General features: G+C 43.1%; 1 protein-coding gene across 1 annotated transcript in view; it reads left to right on the plus strand.

Moving 5' to 3' along the window:
* lrfn2b (leucine rich repeat and fibronectin type III domain containing 2b) overlaps window positions 1-19,917 on the plus strand; it is a 246,055-nt gene that overhangs the window by 83,429 nt on the left and 142,709 nt on the right. Inside the window, exon 2 of the mRNA XM_017724849.2 lies at window positions 18,654-18,734. The gene's annotated coding sequence lies outside the window, so the exon portion shown is untranslated. The remainder of the gene's footprint in view (window positions 1-18,653; window positions 18,735-19,917) is intronic.

Consider the following 19,917-nt stretch of genomic DNA (forward strand, 5'->3'; position numbering starts at 1 on the left):
CTCAACTGATGACAGCTCAAATAAACAAAAGTTACTCATGCCACCTGCTAAAAATACTAAAAAACCATCAAATAAACAAGCAAATCTGACTCACCGCCGCACTACAAAGGCAACATTAACAAACATCAAATAAACACACATTACTCTCCTTTCTGTAGAGCTGTATTAAACTTATACAGCTGCTTCTACTATTATTTAGTATAACGTTATGTAGCATACTACTATTATGTAGGTTAATTATAGCTTTATTAATTAAATAATTCATTATACAGCTATATTAATGCTATGTATGTAATATTTATCCATGTAGTGTTCAAAGAGGTGTGTAGTATTCAAATTCAAAGGCGTGGAGAAGGAGGATATGAGCGAATGATCTACGACTGTTGCACAACTTCATCAGTACAGTGTTGAGTTTGAGATCATTTAAGACCAAATCATCAAGCCAGGTCTTGTTTCTTGAGCCTGTGTGTGTGACATTGGTACGTGAAGATGCGCAGTGTGTTGTTAAATAGAACCATATGGCAAAATGTAATATTGCAATGCTTCAAATAATGTTCATGATGTAGGATAGATATATTTTTTTGTCTAATCAGCTGGAACAGAAAAAAGAACCAGTGCGCAATATTGAAAAAAAAAAGTCAAAAACTGTAAGTTCAATCATTTTTAGTCAATATTTGTACACTGGAAATATTTGTTCCACTAAATCTAGTTAAACAGGGCTCACTTGCTCTCTTTATAATGCATCATGTGGTTTGTCTGTGTTATATATATATATATATATATATATATATATATATATATATATATATATATATATATATATGGTTATATTGCTCAGCCCTAGTGTGAAAAGTTCCCGACCCGACTATGAAATGATTATTTCAGGCTTTACAGGGCGACTCACAGCAGTGCTCGCTCACCATATTTTAGACTGTTTATATTCTCCTCACTCTGCTTTTAATAAAAAAATATCTTACATAGTGCAGCTTTAATAAAATGTTAATTTTAAGCATTTTCTGCGTTCAACCCAGCACAAATTTTGCTACAATGTTGTGACATTGTGATACTACACTCGGTACTGGGATCGTAATCAAAACTGTGGTAATCCTAATCCAACGTAGGCTGAATTACAGCTGCAGGATTATCTGGTTTCTCCACAATATCAGGATTATAAACGAGGTGAACATCCATGTTCATATTCATGACACAGTTCGTGCAGATTGTGTAGTGCTTGATTTGAAGGATGCCAGTTCACCTGTAATTCACTTTTGCTTCTTTTTTTATTGTGGGAATGCTTGTTCACCCCGAGCTCATCAAACTTTGATGAGCACCCCCTTGAGGCATCATGAAAGCGATACGGAACGTGGTCAATCAAAGTGGAAATGAAGGAGTGTGGAAAAATACATTTAGAGCACCTGTACTTTCATTAATAATATCAACATTTGACACCAAACTATTGATGACATCATCTTGTATCCCAGGCCTGCCTCGTATCCAGAGAGCAGCAGCCAGTTGGAGTTCTGGTTTTATGGTTGTAGCATCATCAGGACTTGAGCGTGGTTCTCGGTAATAGGATGGGGCCCTCTTAGTCAGTTGCACCACTTGAGATGCCATACTGAAACCTATTTTTAACTTACATGTGCATCATTAAATACTGAATTATATAAACATGGAAACTGGGGAGAGAGTGAGAGTGAGAGTGAGAGCGAGAGTGAGCCAAGTCTGTTTAATGAGGTTTGGGAGTTCTGAGCATGCCCAGTATGAAGAGTGAAAATGTGCAAATCTGACATAAACAGCAGCTCCTCTAGCAGCGCTGGCCAAGTCAAGAGTCAAGAAGAACTTTATCATCTCATACATATACATGTATACGTTCTAGGTCTGCAGGAGGTGAGTTCACTCACGGCTCCAGCATGATCTGCTAAATAATTTGGGCTCAATTTTGCGGCACTGCGGTCGTAGCAGGTGAACAGCCAACAGGTGGCTTGCTGCATTGGCCAAGCTTGGACAGTTAGACCACGTTCACACCGCAGGGAAAGCGGCCGTGATCTGATTTACTGCTCAGATCTGATTTTGTGGTTTAGTTGTTCATATTATCTTTTCAGTGTGGCCTGTGTCTGACATCTGCCTGAGCAGAACACAGGCCTGAACTGGCCGCATTCATGAAAGAACACCAGCCCACCAAACACAGCTGTGGTCTTATTTCTTTAAGGCTATACTCTTAAAAATTATCATTCTTCAAGGGTTCTTTGGTCAAGAAATTGGTTCTATGCAAAACATGAACGCCCAAAGACCAATTGCATGATTAAAGGGTTATTTGCATCCTTAAATGGTTCTTCAGATTGATGGAGAACATGGTGTAGATGGTTCCTCATAGAACGTTTTGAAAACTGGTCTAAAATAGCACCAAAAAGTGTCCTTCTATTGTTATGACTTATAGCCTGTAACAGTAGAAACTATATGGTGCTATATGGCACCCTTTTTGGAAAGGTTCTCCATAGAACCATATAAAAAAACACAGAACAGTCTTAAACATGATGGTTCTTTGTTGTAGATAATTCCTTGAGGGTTCTGTTAACCACCAAAAGGGGTTCTTCTATTGTTGCAATGTCAAGCCTTCAACAGTAGAAGAACTCGTTTTTGGTGCTCTATAGAACCCTTTTTGAAAAGGTTCTGCACAGAACCATTTAAAACACTCTCTCCATCAGTTTGAAGAATCATCTAATGATGCGAATAACCCTTTAATCATGCAGTGGTTGTCATGATTATATACAGAACCATTTTCCTTAGTAAAAATCCTCGAGGAACCTTCACACAAGTGTGTATCTTCACATAATAAGCAGCCCTGTTAGTCAGTTGCACCACCTGAGATGCCAAATTGAAGCTTCATCACTCAGTTTTGCTCAGATCTGATCTTTTGACTTGATGGCTGCTCATTATTCAAGCCGGAGAGATGAAGGAGGAAAACGGTCAGATGCTTTTGCGCCATTTACTGGCACTAACTTCAGGTCAGGCACTGATGCCATGTTAATGCTGAATGATGCTGCACGCACAGTGGAAAAAAAAAAAACATGATTTCCAATCTGGCAGTCCTCCTTAAGGTCTCATGGCCATGAATCAAATTAGCATCTGATCTAGAAGGCGTACATGATCTGTGGCTGAAGTGGGCGGGTGTGGACATTAATAGTCAAGTCCATGCAGACATCTTCAGGAAATGGCATAAACATATGGCTTCACCACACAGAGCACATATTAACTAGTCCACGCAGAACATTTGCAGCCGCAGCAGAGTTGCTTCCCCTTTCCATATAACAAAGCTGCTATAACAGCTTCCTCTCTTCTGGGAAGCTTTCTACAAGATTTTGGAGAGTGTCTATGGGAAATTCTGCCCATTCATCCGGAAGAGCATTTGTGAGGTCAGACAGTGATGTTGGACATGAGGGCTTGGCTCACAATCTCCATTCTACTTCATCCCAAAGGTGTCAGGGGTTATGCGGGCCAGCCAAGTTTTTCCACACCAAACTCACCCAGTCATGCCTTTATAGAGCTTGCTTTGTGCACTGGGGCTCAGTCATACTCAAACAGAAAAGGACCTTTCCTAAACTGCTCCCACAAAGCTGGAAGCGTAAAATTGTCCAAAATGTCTTGGTTTGCTGAAGCATTAAGGTTTGTCTTCACTCAAACTAAGGGGCCTCGTACAAACCCATAGCATTATCCCTCCTCCACCAAACGTTACAGATGGTGTCACAACTCCCTCCAGCCCTGGCACCTCCCTGGACTCCATTTCCCAGAATCCTCTGGGAGATTATGTGACTCATGACCTTCCACCCTGCACCAATCACCATTCAGCTTCCCCTGAATACGAATCTGTTTCACCTATTCTTATCTTTGTTTGCTTCGTTGGAGGAGTGTAAAGCCCAGGGTTTAGTTGAGTTCATTGTGAGGTGTTGTGTCTTTCGAGGGCTTTCGTCGTTCACGATTCTGCCTTTCTGTGTTTTGGACTTTGCCCTCTTTGCCTTTTCCCTTTGGACTCCCTTTGTTTGCCTGGTAATGTTTGCTTGTATTTTCTATCTTTTCTGGATTTGACCTTTGCCTATTATTTGACTACGATTGTGGATCACGATTTTACAAGTAAAGCCTTTTTCTCTGTGTTCATCCGCGAGTGTCTGAATCATTCTGGCACGTTACAGTTGGCACAATGCAGTCAGGCAGCTGGCGTTTCACTGGCATTTGCTAAACCCAGACTTGTCCATCAGACTGCCATATAGAGAGGTGTGATTCGAGGCAGTGCCATGTTTAAAGTCACTGAGCTCATTAGTACGAACCATTCTACTGCCAGTTTACGTCTATTGAGACTTCAAGGCCTACAAGTTTAATTTTATACACCTATGGGTGTGGTGAAAACATCGACATTCAATAATCAGAGGAATGTCCCATTACTTCTGTCCATGCAGCAAGAAACAAAAATAAGCATAAAGGTTTTTGCATGTGCCTCTTGCCTCCCCACTTGGTAAGACAAGATATTAAGCTTATATTAGGGAGATAACATGGGGTAAAAAAAAAAACTCCATGAAAGTTTCACTCTGCCTGGAAATACTTCTTTTTCCTCGCTTATTAGATACTGTACGTTCAGAGTCAGAGTCAGAATCCCAGCGCAAATCCCTCATTTGCATGGTACTGAGACGGCCATTAAAGTTTGTCTCACCTAGGAATTATGGATGAGCCAGGGTTTTGTTGGAGCTCACGGATGGAGGATGTTGGCATAAGCTCCTGCTCTCGGTTGTAAATACCTGAGAGCTTTTGGGGTGGTGGAGTTTAGGAAGGCATAATGGCCGAGCGGAGAAATGCGTTAAGAAATGCATTAGAGGCTAAGAAAGACGAGTTGGCGATTGGCTCTAATCCGCGCTCTCTGTGAGATGGGCGGCGCGCTGTGGGCTCTTAACCGGACCTGCCGGAGGCTCGGGCCTGACGGGTGAAGAGCCGCGTGATCTGAGCCACGCCACGGGGGATTGAGGTCACGTAAGCCGCACTTCAACAAACAAAACTTTAAGCATTTTTTCCTGCTAATGCCTTCAGTGTGACTTCTTGAGCCTCACTTTTGCTGTTAGCGGATTGGGATTTCGGCTGACAGCGGAAGTTTCACTACATCTTCTCTCTAATACACACACAGCACTTGACATTTGCATCACCAGTTGAGTTGGGATTGGAAGGGCAAATGTTGACGTTCCTAACGTGTCCTGACACGTGATTTTTAAGGGACTTAGTCATATATTTACATCGCTGCTTCAGAAGCCTAAAGATGAGCAGGGCTGCCCACCAGTCTTGTTATATTTTGGTTTTTTCCCTGCTTGCATTGTGCCGAATCCAGAAACAGTCCTGTTGAGGAGTTGGTGCCTAAGCATCAGAGAAAACGCATTTAGCAGCACATCACAAATCATAAATCGTTTATTTATGCTCTTGCACAGCATCAGAAGAGGCCGTTCCTGGCTCTGCACCGCAGCCCTCTGGCTGTGTTCATGAGAGTGGTGGGATGTGTTGCAATCAGAACCGTGAGCATCCCTGCAGGCCCAGCAACTCTTTTGTCCCTTCCAGCTCGCTGTCTGTTTGATGTCTGGTTTTGACAGGTCACTCAGACACAGAGGCTGAGCCGAGGAACCTGGAGAAGATGTTGAACGTAGCAGGGGATAACTCTTTACTCTGCAGCCAGAAACATAGACTGAATGGCCAAAGGTGTAGACATCCTGCCTCTAAATGCAGGTATTGTGATATAAACCAAGTCTGTTCTGCAGTGTCTCATTAGGTGGTGTGGATAACTGTCTCAATTCAGTGATGAAGACATTAATTTGGGTTTGTCAATCCGCTTTAATAACTCCAGACTTCGTGATCCAGGTTGGACAATATGTGCTTAAGACCTAATCTTACCTTCAGTCCTCAGAGACACAACACGGTTGTTTTGTTTTTGTCTTATTTTCGTTGAGTCTTTTGGGGCATCAACTGAACCTCTAACGCAGTCCATCTGACGATCCCAGGTGGTCTGTACGGAACGGAGCTGAGTGCTCTTTGAGGCTGTGATGTTTGACTGAAAGCACTGAGGAGAATAAAGCTGGAGCCGTGTCGAGTTAAAGGATGCTAACGTTAGCCAGCAGCACAGCCGGCATCGGTGTGCTGTGATTGTAATAGCGCATGTTCAGGCGGAAGCATTTCAATTACAGTCTATCTCCTCTCTCGGCCAGCACATGCCTGACTCACTACACTCCACTGTTCTGAACAGGCCTGATGACCAATGCCCTTTCCTCACTGCTACAGTCACTCCATCTATTCCTGGGAGACCAAGCCAATGAACCACATACGTCACAGCTGATCATAATGTTTTTACTTTGAGTGACTTCAGCAATTACAGGAGAGCTGTTAGTGTGCAAAGAGTGCTGGAGGTGAGAGGAAATAGGGCAGCAGAAAAGTAGGTGTGACTAAAGTCCTACTGAGCATTAAAGTGATGCACTATAGGTCATATTGGAGCTAATAGTGGCCAAAAATTCATATCACAATCCCAATCTAACATTCGTGTGTGTGTGTGTGTGTGTGTGTGTGTGTGTTGGGGGTGGCTGGTGGGGGGATGGGGGTGTGTGTGTTATACTGACTGTAATCACACTAACCATGCTCAGGGATTATATCTCATTTGTCATGATTAACTGCAACATCTAATTAGAGCGGAGGCAGATTTATCAACAAGGACACGCGCGCTAAATAAAAACACTAATAAACAATTAATATTCCACTTTCACTCTCTCACTCTTTCTCACTCTTTCTCGCTCTTCCACCTTCTCTTTTTCTCGCCGTCTTACCTTTCTCTGTACCTCTCTCTCTCTTATTGTCCTCTCTCTCTTTCCTGCTCTTTTCCTCACTCTTTCTCACTCTCTGATCTCACCCTCTCTTCACTCATTCTCTCTTATTCTCACTGTCTCTGTATTTTCTCACTTTCTTTCTCACTTTTTTCTCACCATTTCTCTTCATCCTTTCTTCCTCTCTCTTTCCTACTTTTCTCCTTTCCTCTCTTTCTAGCCCTTTCTCCCCTTTTCTACTTTCTCTTCTTCTCAGACTATCTGTTCTTATGCTGTCTCTCTCTCTCCCTTTTTCCTTTCTCTCTCTCTCTCTCTCTCTCTCTCTCTCTCTCTCTCTCTCTCTCTCCCTTTTTCCTTTCTCTCTCTCTCTCTCTCTCTCTCTATATATATATATATATATATATATATATATATATATATATATATATATATATATCTACTTCTTTTTCTGTTGTTCTAGCTATTTCTCCACTTTCTCACCCTTTTTCTTTCTTGTTTTCTATCTTTCTTTTCTCCCTCTCCTTTTCTCTCTCCCTGTCTTTTTATTTTTCTATCTCTCTCCTTTCTCTCTCTTTTTCTGTCCCTTAGTCCTCTCTCTCTTTCTCTCTCTCTCTCTCTCTTTCTCTCTCTTTCTGTCTCTTATCTCTCTTGTTATTGCTTTCTCCTCTCTCTCTCCCTTTTTCCATTTCTCCTTTTTTGCAGCTGTTTCTTTCCTGTTTTTCCTTCTCTCTCCCGCTTTCTATCCTTTTCTCTTTCCTACTTCACTTTTTCCTTCCTTCTCTCTCTTTGTAGCTGTTTCTCTCCCGTTTTCTTTCTCTTTCTCTCTCCCTCATCTCTCTTGTTCTCCCTTTTTCCTCCTTTTCTCTATTTCTAGCTGCCTCTGTCCTGTTTTCATTCTCCTTCTCTCTCTCTCTCTCTCTCTCTCTCTCTCTCCCTCAAGCCTGTGCTCAGCAAGTACACATTTCTCGTGATGTCATCACGCCTCTGCAATAGAGTCTTATAGTGGTGGAAATTATATGAGGGAGAGAACTCGCCTCATTTTTCAAACCTACAGGCTGTAAACTGCGGCTGCTTCAAAGCTGAACTGAGATGTTAAGCTCACTGGCCTGCCTCAGCTTCAGCTGCTGTTTAAGACAATTCGTGCCCTACGTGCAGTAATTAAAAGGCAAAAGCACAGTGGCGATGCAGAATGGATGCACTAGTCACACGTTTTCTGCGAAGCCATCAGAATGCAGTGCGCTGTGTTTCAGATGTTATGAATTGGCCCTGCAGCTCTTTGTTTGGCAGCAGCTGGAGGCTGATTTTTCCTGAGAAATGAGCGTTGTTGTAGGTGCAGGTGAGGCCTGCCGTTTCTTTTTTTGCCTCCTGTTTCCAATCTCATTTCGGCTGTATCCTGACCCCCCTTAAACAGCTGCCCATAGCTATTTATTGCACCCCCCCAATCTCAGAATGTCGTGTTTGTGGCAGTAGATGACTCAGCCAGTGGCCTCACCTTGTTGCCAAATAGCAAGTAGGGCTTGCACTGCTGTTAAAGTGCCCTAATTGATTTTCTTTGTTTCTAAATTTCTCCTTTTGTCTCCCTGCCTGTTTGGACTAATTGATAACCTTAGATTAGAGCTGCCTTTACTGATGAGTGTTTTCCTGGGAACTGAATTTCAGCCGAAAAGACATGCAAGCATCATAAACGAAGCTAAGAGGATAGGTCTGAACCAGAGCGGTTTTTATCCGCGCCATACTGTCATTAAAAGCATTGTCATTACGATGATTGAATCTGCGCAGAGTGATTTATCACAATAGCAGAGCAGAGTGAAAGTCAATCAGGCAGGCCTGCACTTCAGCTAAGCCTTAACAATCTCTGTTGTCAATTTAAACTCTGCACGGCCTGTTTTCTTCTCTTGTTTGCTTCTCTGGGTCTGTCTCATGAAGCACAGCACAAGATTTTACGAGTTTCAGCTACACAAAACCGAACAAACACGGCCAGTTAATCCACGTTTGCATACTCAGGGCTCCTGCACGCGAAAGTATGATGAACAGGCAAATCTGTGTATCATGAAGAAAAGTCAAGCAGCACATTTTTCAGCATTTACAACCGTATAAAGCAGCGCTGGCATCAGTGTCACTGTGTTAGTGCTTACTGGAGTAAGAACTGAATTATATTCTTCATATCTATGATTTGTTTCTTCGACAGAAAATACACTATCCAACAGTATTCGCTCGTCTGCCTTCACACGCATATGAACTTGAGAGGGATCCCATTATTAATCCATAGGGTTTAATATGATGTTGGCCCACCCTTTGCAGCTATAACAGCTTCAACTCTTCTGGGAAGGCTTTCCACAAGGGTTAGGATCCCCCTAAACCTTGTAATAGTTATAATCCCACTGACAGCTGACTGTGGAATATTTAGTAGTCAGGAAATTTCACGACTGGACTTGCTGCTCAGGTGGCGTCCGATCACGGTACCACGCTGGAATTCACTGAGCTCCTGAGAGCGACCCATTCTTTCACTAATGTCTGTAGAAGCAGTCTGCAGGCCGAGGGGCTCAGCTTTATACACCTGTGGCCATGGAAGTGAATGGAACACCTGGATTAAATATTTTGGATGGGTGTCTGAATACTTTTGGAAATATAGTGTAGATATCCTATACATGTCAAAAATGGATCCATAAAGGATCTGAGGGTCCACCTCTGCCAGAATCTCAGCCCTGATTGGTCAGAAGCTGGGACTTATTTGTAAGGGACTTGTAAAGGACCACAGAGTCGAGTCCACCTCTGTCAGAAGCTTGACCCTGATTGGTCAGAAGCTCAGCCCTGATTGGTCAGAAACTTGGCCCTGATTCGTCAGACGGCAGTAAGACCTGTAAAGGACCAAAGAGTCCATCTCTGTCAAAAGCTCAGCCCTGATTGGTCAGAAATCCATCCCTGATTGGTCAGAAAGCTGTAAGAAAGGTGGACAGAGCCCACCTCTGTCAGTTGCCATGGTGATGTAAAAAGTAATACACCGTCATGAGACAGAAAATCCAGTGCTTGATTGAACTGGGGTTAAATTGGGATTTTGTAGGTGGTCCTAAGAAGTTGGTAGCAGTAAAGTACAGTTTATGTCGTTCTGTGGAGTGCACATCACTGATAGCATGAAAATCTCATTAAAAGTAAAATCTATCTGTTACTGTTTTTAAAACTAGTTGGATGTTTGTCAGTTCTGGCATTGAAACCTATCAAATGAAAGTCACACTAAAACCAGCACCCATCTAGCATCAAGAACCATTCCTGTCCTTTTTAACTGCTTGTTTGGAGGAGCCTCCTCCTCCTCTTATGAGACGTCCGATATAGTCCAGTTTACCTAAAAATGGTCAAATTGTGCAGCACTTTATTCTGCTGAGTGTTCATCCTGTCAGATTTGGAAACATGTTTCTCCAACTACTGAAATTTCAGCCTTCCTGCTTAGTAGTGATGAGCACAACTGCTCTTTTCAGTGCGTCACATGAACACAGCTCAAAAATAAGAGCAGGCTCTTCCGACTCGTGTTATAGTGTTAGTTAGTGTCACTTTCTTGTTCCCAGAATTAGCCAAGTTAGAAAAAATTGCCATTTATTTTTCAATACAGCCTTAGTCTACCTTCTAATGACCCGATTAACAAAAAAATCTTTGTTATTTAAAAAATCAAACCAGGAGTTTCACTGAATAACATTTGAGATAAGCAGACAGGCCAAATTAAATGAATGTCATCAATCAATCTTCAACAAACAAAGACAGATTAACATAAATACAAACAAGACAAGAACAAAAACAAAACCGGAGAACTTGCAACAAGCAGTAGGTGGTGGTGATAATGAGAGGGTGGAGCCAAATGTTTCAGAGAGATCCAGGAGGGGGTTTCTGTCATTTTCAGCCACAGCATTATAAGATCTTTTTGTTTTATTTTACAAAATAAAAATCACACCATGTCTTCGGTGTCAGCTCAGCTCCCAACAATCACCTAAAGGAGCCTCCAAAGCCTCAGAAGACTCAAAGAGTGTGCAATTGTTTAGACCCTATCTGTCGGCGCGGTTTATCACATTGAATAGAACTGATTTCACAAAGACTGTGTTGTAAACAATTTATGCTGCCGTCAGCTTACAGTAGCTGAGTTAGCTTTGCTTTAGCAGTAGCCAGTGGTGCCGCAGCTCCACCCCAGTGTGCCGCAGCTCCAGTTATTCCCTGGACTGAGCTAAGCTTAGAGTTAGCTGGCTAAACAAGAAACAGACCCTGTTTAACGAACTCTTGATGCTCTCCGTTGTTATTGTCTGAGGATTGACCTGAAGGCAGATTTTGTATAGTGCATGTTTCAATCAAAACACCAAACTACAAACAATAGAGCAAATAGCTGCTTTTTACATATCTTAGATTAAAAGATTATATTATGCTCAACTCTCCTTTGTTTATATCTTGTAATGTAGGCCACACAGAGGTCTATGAAGATGGAGGAGTTTAAAGAATGCACAAAGTAGAGCTGGGCGATATGGCCAAAAATGTTATCATGATAAACAAAATTCATATTGGACGATATCGATACATATCACGATACATGTCAAATCGTTATTTCTTTAGAGCTTGGAGGCTGAGTTTTGCTCCTGGGTGGTTAATCGCTGTTTTAAACTGTCCTTTATGGTCGGAACACACCAAACACTCGCCGAACTGTGGGCACAGATTTTGTAATAATCATAATTTAAGAACATTTACAGCATTTAGTAGACGCTCTAATCCAGAGCGACTTACAAGAAGTGCTTTGTCTGTCTAGAGAAAGTATCTCTGCTAGTTACCAGTAGGTTAGAGAGAGAGACGGTCCTGAGCTCAGATACTGCTAGAAACTAAAGCCACTGTAGATACAGAGAGAAAAGGAACAGAGTCGAACACAGAACTCTGTGCCATTCAATGCAATGCAATAAACTACAATACACAGTGCAATACAGTAAAATATGATATATAAGTGCAGCTGATAATTCGGTGCTCATTTAAGTGCTGTGTAAAGAGATGAGTCTTCAGTCTAAAAGAAAGAAAATAGATTATTTTTAGCTTTCTGGTGACGTCATGAGGGCGGCACGGTGGCGTGGTGGGTAGCGCTGTCGCCTCACAGCGAGGAGGGCCTGGGTTTGATTCCCCAGCCGGGTGATCAGGGTCCTCTCTGTGTGGAGTTTGCATGTTCTCCCCGTGTCTGCGTGGGTTTCCTCCGGGTTCTCCGGTTTCCTCCCACAGTCCAAAGACATGCAGTCAGGTCGATTGGACGTGCTAAATTACCCCTGGGTGTGAGTGACTGTCTGTCTGCCCTGTGATGGACTGGCGACCTGTCCAGGGTGTATCCTGCCTTCCGCCCGAAGACTGCTGGGATAGGCTCCAGCACCCCCCGCGACCCTGACGGAGAAGCGGCTTGGAGGATGGATGGATGGATGGATGGATGGATGGATGGTGACGTCATGAACATCAACTTAGTTTGAACAGCAAGCATTAGCTGGCTCAGTACGTCAGTGATGGTTCATACCGTCTCAGTGCCGTCAGTCCTGCTGCATCCATGTCAGAGCGTATCACAGTTCTCAAACACCCCGTCATAGATGTCTGGATTTCTCTGTAGTACCTTGAGAGCTGAACCGAAATATACGTAACATCAGTCAAACAGGGTCCTACTTTCAGCTGCGTTTAAACTAAAGCGGTGCTTTTGTGTAATGTTTGATCTACAGTATCATCAATTCGCCGTGTTGTGCACTGCTTCAAGTTAGCCAGCTGCTAATAACAGCTAGCCTGGAAAGATAGCCTTCTCCCACTCTCCAGTGCCTCACAGCTTCCTCACTTTACTTTTGTTTATATCAGGGCTGTAAATCACATGAACTCACTTCTTTCTTTCACTTGCATTGCTTGGGAATGCACTAATACTTCAATATGAGTTTCTGACGCCGCTGTAGTTGTGAGGATTGTGATTTAACACTGCTAAAGCTTGATGATGTGATGGGATGGGATGTACGGAAAGAGGTGAGTAGTAACAGTACAGTTACGCCACTTGTCTCATCACTCACATTCGGTCACAGGAGGACAGATCGCCGGTTGCTCCACTCAAACAGGGAATGTATAGCTAACTCCACGTGTCAGACGTAGCTAAAGTATATTAGTCATATTGAAAAACTCGGAAGTTCGCCTGGTTGACAGCAGAGTCGTATCGCTTTCCTATCAGTAACAGGGCTTTCGCTGAATGTGGCATTTTATTGCCCAGCCCTAGCACAAAGAAAATTAAATCAAAGGTTCTTGACCTTTGTTAATCTGCGAGTGAATCTGGACAGAGGTTCACACCGGACAAATACCCACACACACATTTTCTAAGCTGCTTCTCCGGTCACGGTGGGGGTATCCCAGCTGTCATCGGGTGGAAGGCAGGATACACCCAGGTCACCAGTCCATCGCAGGGTGGACAGACACACACACACACCCAGGGGCAATTCAGCATGTCCAGTTGGCCTAACTGCATGTCTTTGGACTGTGGGAGGAAACCCACACAGACACAGGGAGAACATGCAGACTCCACACAGAAAGGACCCTGGTCACCCGGCCAGGGAATCAAACCCAGGCCCTTCTCGCTTTGAGGCGACAGCGCTACCCACCACGCCACCGTACCGCCGGACAAAATACCCACTCTACCCAATTCTGTTCAGATTGATGGGTTAAGAAGGTCCAGAAACTTGGACCTTTGATGGCGCTGCCTGGTAAAAGATACACTTTTCTTTGTTCCCTTCATCTCCATGGTGAAGTATGGTGGTGGTCTAAGATATTTTTCAGCTGTTTCTATTTTTAATTTTTTCCTCCCCCCAAAGGCCCTGCACATATTTTACCATTAAATGCTAGGTGGTCAGTCTGGATCATGGTTAGATCTACCAGCAGGACAAAGACGCATAAGAAAACTTTCAGATATAAACAAGAAATGCTTAAAGAAGGAAGCTTTTACAGGGGTAAACCTTTTTTTTAGATATTGAAATACTAAATCATATGGCTTTGAGTCCATACATACAGTCAGAGGTTCTTGAACTAACATAAACAACTTCTCCGCTCTTCCCTCTCTGTTCCGTCCATTTTTGGATGAACATAACATAAAAACTGCAAAATAAACGTCTATACCTGAGAAACCCTTGATATCAGTCGCAGCTATATTGTTTATAATTTAGTTTATAATGTTTAGGCTTTGTTTTAAGGAGCTTATCTATGTTTTCAGCTACTGAAATGCTGCTAATTTCACAGAGCTGACGTTAGCAAGCCTTTCCCAAGTGGGGCAATAACTCCTGCTTTACTGAGGGAGAAGGAACCAACCGTTGATCTACGAACATTTCTGTATGAAGGCGTCTCATAATGAATTCACACTTCTCCTCAAAAGTGCACAAATCTGTCTAGTTCACAAGTCAACACAGCCTGGTGAAAACGTCACTGGACTGAATCAATAGAAATGGTCTATAAAATCTTGTTAACTTGCATTAAAAGTTAAGAATATTTGTTCCTCCTCCTGAAAAAAATTGAAGATATGAGGTCTTCCTCTGGGAGCTCTACAGTGGTGTGCAGCCATGCGGGCGTGGTGGAACAGGACCTTATCTGTAAAGGCCTTCAGTGTGAGGGAGGGAGCCTCATTGAGTCCCACAGATTGTGATATCAGTGAAGAGGAAATGAGATGGCAGACATGCACTGTAATAGTGTTGGCTGGGGCCCAGGGGAGGGATTGTGTATCTGGGTAATGAATTGTGCTGAGGCAAAACCCCGTGAGGCCTGCAGCCACACGTGGACGGGGTAATGGATATATATTGCATTTCCTTTATTGGCTTTTGTAGTGGCTAATTGCCAGACGTAGATGCCCGCTGTCTGGAAACCAGAGCGCTGAAGTGAAAACGAAGTGTCCCGCCTCCTGGTCCTGCTGATCTTCCGCTCCCATGCCTTCTAGACCAGTTCCGTATTTATGAACGTCTTGTTGTAATGATGACTGATGCTGTAGTTTATGCTGCAGCTTGCTCAGAGCTGTGTTTAGTCAGAATGGTGGATGAAGTTACCCTTGAGAGCTCAACCGAGACTTGCCTTGCTTGGCTATTTCCTCCAGTAGTCTTAAAAGAGAAGGTCTTTGGTTTTGGGAGGTCAGCCTGTTTCTGTTTAACAAGGACGTTTACAGCCTTTCGCTGTCCTGTCAGGATGTCTGAATGACTTATGAAATGTCTGCTCACAGCGCTGTAGAAACAGAAGGAGGTGGTGTGTCTGTTACACACCACTCAATTATGCACCTATGCAAAAATGTTTCTTATCTAACATATCGGATGCGTCCAGCGTTAGTGTTTATACATCTTAACTCATCAGCATCTGCCCTGGAATTGCGAAATCAGCTGCCTTTTAATGATATACAACGCCGACCCAGTACAGCAAGTAGTAATTACAATATAGAGTCACAGGCAGGCTAATAAAGCACAGGCCTTGGGATTGTTTCCCTTTTAACCTTTCCGTGCTGAGACAGAGCTTTTTCTGCTTTTCTGTGTTAATTACATGATTTCTCAATGCAAGAACATGATCAGCATGAACCCCCCTGTGTTGTCAAGGCAGCGCGCATAAAACGCTTTGTACAAATTCAGACATGACTCAAGCTTTTTTGTCTGAAAGGAATATTGACATAAGCTCAGCTGTGTTATTATTTTTGTTTTTAGTGTTTTGCACAATAGTTTCAGCTTCATGACATCACATTTTAATAAGCCACTGTTAAAAATATGCATAGACTGTGACGTATGCCAAAACAGTCCAGAATATTAATGATATGGCCATACCACCCACTATAAATAAGCATTTCCGGGGTGACGTCGCATCCAACACTAAAGGCAGCACAGATAGATTCATGTATGAATCCCGACTCATTTAACTTTTAAAATAACAACAAAATGAAACAAAATTTCCCGCCTTTCGTCAGAAATTAGGTATTTAAATTGATGTTTAATTATCTTAATATCATTTCTAATTTTAAGTTTAAATCTGTTGTTTCAATCTTGTTTAATCATGTTTCATTTCTATTCTGCTTTACTTTGTTTAAACAACTCTGTATTTTTCCATTTGTAAAATACAGCAGTGTATGGAATGTAACGTATAATGGGCCTCCAGGCCTTCAGCCGAAATATTTTTAACCAGCCCTGAACTGTCATGTTTCACCCCAGCTCGTGTGCACATCCATCTTGTCGTTGATGATTTCATCCAGGGGTACATTCACCCACGCCTCAAACTCTGGTGCTATTACAAATGCAGCTATAGACTCTAATGTTACTAGAGAAGGAAATAGAGGCAGCACCGTGCATGTGTAAGAGGGAGAGAGCTTGGGCAAGAGAGAGCAAGAAAGACTGCAAGAGAGAAAACTCACAAGCAAATGGAATTTCTGTAAAAAGAGCAAATCTACTGCTATGAAACAAAAGGCACTCACAGGAAAACAAACCCAGGTCGAGTCCAATGTTGTGCCTGAAGAATCAGCTAAAACTCAGTGTTTCATCAGCCTTGTGTTGGGTAGCAGACCCCTAATGTTTTGTAGCGAGGCCTGGTTTTCTTTGGACAGGGATGATATATAAACTGTCTCGAGAGAGGTATTTAGTAATGGGATCATGGTGGAAACATCTCTATTTACTATGACAAGCCGTATTTAGACTCATCTTTCCTCATTATTTATGGATTTTTGTTTACAAGACACATCAGTGATCACTTCTCAATTCCTGCAAGATGTGTTGATGTGTAGATCCTCACACTAAATAAAAAAGGTTTTATAAATCTTGGAACATTTCTACAGTGAAATAGGCAGAGCCTGGATCTTGCCCAGCCAGCGCCCCTGCTCTGAGCTACTGTTTCCTATCACTGTATAAAAGAAGCCCCGTTCTGCCTTTATTGTTGGATGCACTGCGATTCCTAAGATATATTTGTGCCATACAGTGTGAAGTATATTTTTGTGTATATACGCTATATTGCCAAAAGTATTCACTCACCCATCCAAATAACTGAATTCAGGTGTTCCAGTCACTTCCATGGCCACAGGTGTATAAAGCCGAGCCCCTAGGCCTGCAGACTGCTTCTACAGACATTAGTGAAAGAATGGGTCGCTCTCAGGAGCTCAGTGAATTCCAGCGTGGTGCCGTGATCGGACGCCACCTGTGCAGCAAGTCCAGTCGTGAAATTTCCTCACTACTAAATATTCCACAGTCCACTGTCAGTGGGATTATAACAAAGTGAGAATGACAACAACTCAGCCCCTTCCTGTTCCGACCAGACTGGTAGACTGTAAAATGACAGAGCGGTCAGCGGATGCTGAGGGGCATAGTGCGCAGAGGTCACCAACTTTCTGCAGAGTCAATCACTACAGACCTCCAAACTTCATGTGGCCTTCAGATCAGCTCAAGAACAGCGTAGAGAGCTTCATGGAATGGGTTTCCATGGCCGAGCAGCTGCATCCAAGCCTTACATCACCAAGCGCAATGCAAAGCGTGGAATGCAGTGGTGTAAAGCGCCGCCACTGGACTCTAGAGCAGTGGAGACGTGTTCTCTGGAGTGACCAATCACGCTTCTCCATCTGGCAATCCGATGGACGAGTCTGGGTTTGGTGGTTGCCAGGAGACGGTACTTGTCTGACTGCATTGCGCCCAGTGTAAAGTTTGGTGGAGGGGGGATCATGGTGTGGGGCTGTTTTTCAGGAGTTGGGCTCGGCCCCTTAGTTCCAGTGAAAGGAACTCTTAAAGCTTCAGCGCCAAGAGATTTTTGGACAATTTCATGCTCCCAACTTTGTGTGAACAGTTTGGTGACGGCCCCTTCCTGTTCCAACATGACAAAGCAGGTCCATAAAGACATGGATGAGCCAGTTTGGTGTGGAAGAACTCGACTGGCCTGCACAGAGTCCTGACCTCAACCCGTTAGAACACCTTTGGGATGAATTAGAGCGGAGACTGTGAGCCAGGCCTTCTCGTCCAACATCAGTGTCTGTCCTCAGAAATGTTCTTCTGGAAGAATGATCAAAAATTCCCATAAACACCCTTGCGGAAGCCTTCCCAGAAGAGTTGAAGCTGTTATAGCTGCAAAGGGTGGGCCGACATCATATTAAACCCCCTCACTCAAGTCCATATGTGTGTGAAGCCAGTCGAGCGATACTTTTGGCAGTATAGTGAACTTATATTTGTGTGTTTTTTAGGTTTTCACACAAAATGCAAATCTACCATATTTTTCAGCTTTGTGTTAGGATCATATTCTTATATGTCACTATGCTTTATACATCGTTGCATATGCAAAAGTTTGGGTACCTCTGGACAAATGACATTGTTGATTTTGTGTGTAGATAAATGAACACATCCTGTACAGAGAACACACTTCTGCACGTTATAATGCACATGTGCAACTGGTACATGTTACATTTCATTTGGTATTTTTCAAGTATGTTAACCTGAGCAAATAAATAGAAATTGTGCACTAAAATCAGCAGAAAATTCCATATTTAAGGGTTTTCTGTAGAGGAATAGTGTTAATTTACTTTCACTTATTAGGCCAACACAACATGTAATTTGACCACAGATGTTCAAACGTTTTACGACTGAACCTCTTTTTTTTGCCCCTTTCCTTAATTTACAGTAAATATATACTTGGCAAGTCCCCTGGTTGCTGAGCTGATTCCAGTTTGTTGGTGCTCTATTTCTATAAGATCGTATCACCTCAAAATAGACGCTGCCGGCTTTCAGACCCTCAGCTGACAGATTGTCCAAATGGTTTGTTTTGCTGAAATGCCATATATTTTTTTTTTGATGGGTTGTGTTCTCTCTTCCTCAGGCGAAAGTGTGACTGAATGCAGCGTGCCTGAGATTCCGCAAAAAGAAGAAAAACACGGCAGCCAGCAGCTGAAGGAAAGAGGTCAGTCGTTTACAGACCAGATACACTGTCCTCTCCTCGGGAATGATGCTGTAAATCATTCACCCTGATTCTTGTGCTCTTATTCAGAATTTAGAATTCGGACATGTCCTCCGTATAAGACCCGACGGGAATCACCCAGCCTTATTATGCTTTTTTCCCTGTGTTCTAGTAAGATGTGGAAATATGATTGCAGTGGAAAGGATTAAGCCCTTGTCATTTAGAAAATCAGATCAGTGCTCTGTCATTCTGTTGGCAGGGATCCAGCGGTGATGAACTCGCTGTGTAGAGGAACTGCACTGAATATGCATGAGCCGCCAAACTTCAGGGAACATCGTTCAGTGTCGGAGTTAAACTGACCCTTTTGACTCCTGCCGGGTATTTTGCGGAGTTCCCAGGTGTGTGGTAGCTCCAGCTCAGGATTTCTGACTGATGATGTTGACCTGCGCAGTCTGATCCCATCCTAAGCCTTGTCAGGTTGGAGAACGGCAGCGCTGGCCAAATGTTTTTCCTCTCGCTATCGGACTCATTAAGGAAGGACACCTGTCCAGCTGTGGGCAGAATTCCATTAGTGGATCTGGAGGTTGCAGGGGTCGATCAAAGACATGGCCTCATCTTTGTTTTAATCAGTGCACCGAAAGTCCGCCTGTGCTTGATTGCCTTTTCCGGCCAGACGTGTCCGTAATACCCGATGACCTGCTTTTTTGCTTCCGAAACGACAGTGGAAAAATAAAGAGAAACGAGAGTGAGTGTGGACAATGTGGCAAAAAATACATTACGGTAGTTTAAGTACATAAATGTACTGCAATATTTTGTTAAATGTTTACAAAGAAGCTGGAAAACAGTAATAAAAAATAAAGATGACTTAGTCAAGGTTCAAGATCCGCAACCTCTGGCAGTGAAGTAGAGAATCTACACTGGAAAAAAATACTGCAGCTTTTAAACTTAAAGAAGCAAATTACTGTCTTAGTCTATGGTCCTAGCCCAGAAAAGGTGCCCACTACAGGTAGGGAGGGAGGACCTGTCTTACCAGTCAGTCTACATCCCAACCCTCATCTATGGTCATGAGCTTTGGGTAATGAGAATGAGAAATCAGATGCGAGTGGCAGAAGTGACCTTTCTTCGTAGGGTGGCTGCTACACTCTTCTGACAGGGTGTAGAGCTTGGTCATCTAGCAGGACCTCAG

The sequence above is a fragment of the Pygocentrus nattereri genome, chromosome 4, assembly GCF_015220715.1.
Source record: "Pygocentrus nattereri isolate fPygNat1 chromosome 4, fPygNat1.pri, whole genome shotgun sequence".
NCBI classification, from domain to species: Eukaryota; Metazoa; Chordata; class Actinopteri; order Characiformes; family Serrasalmidae; genus Pygocentrus; species Pygocentrus nattereri.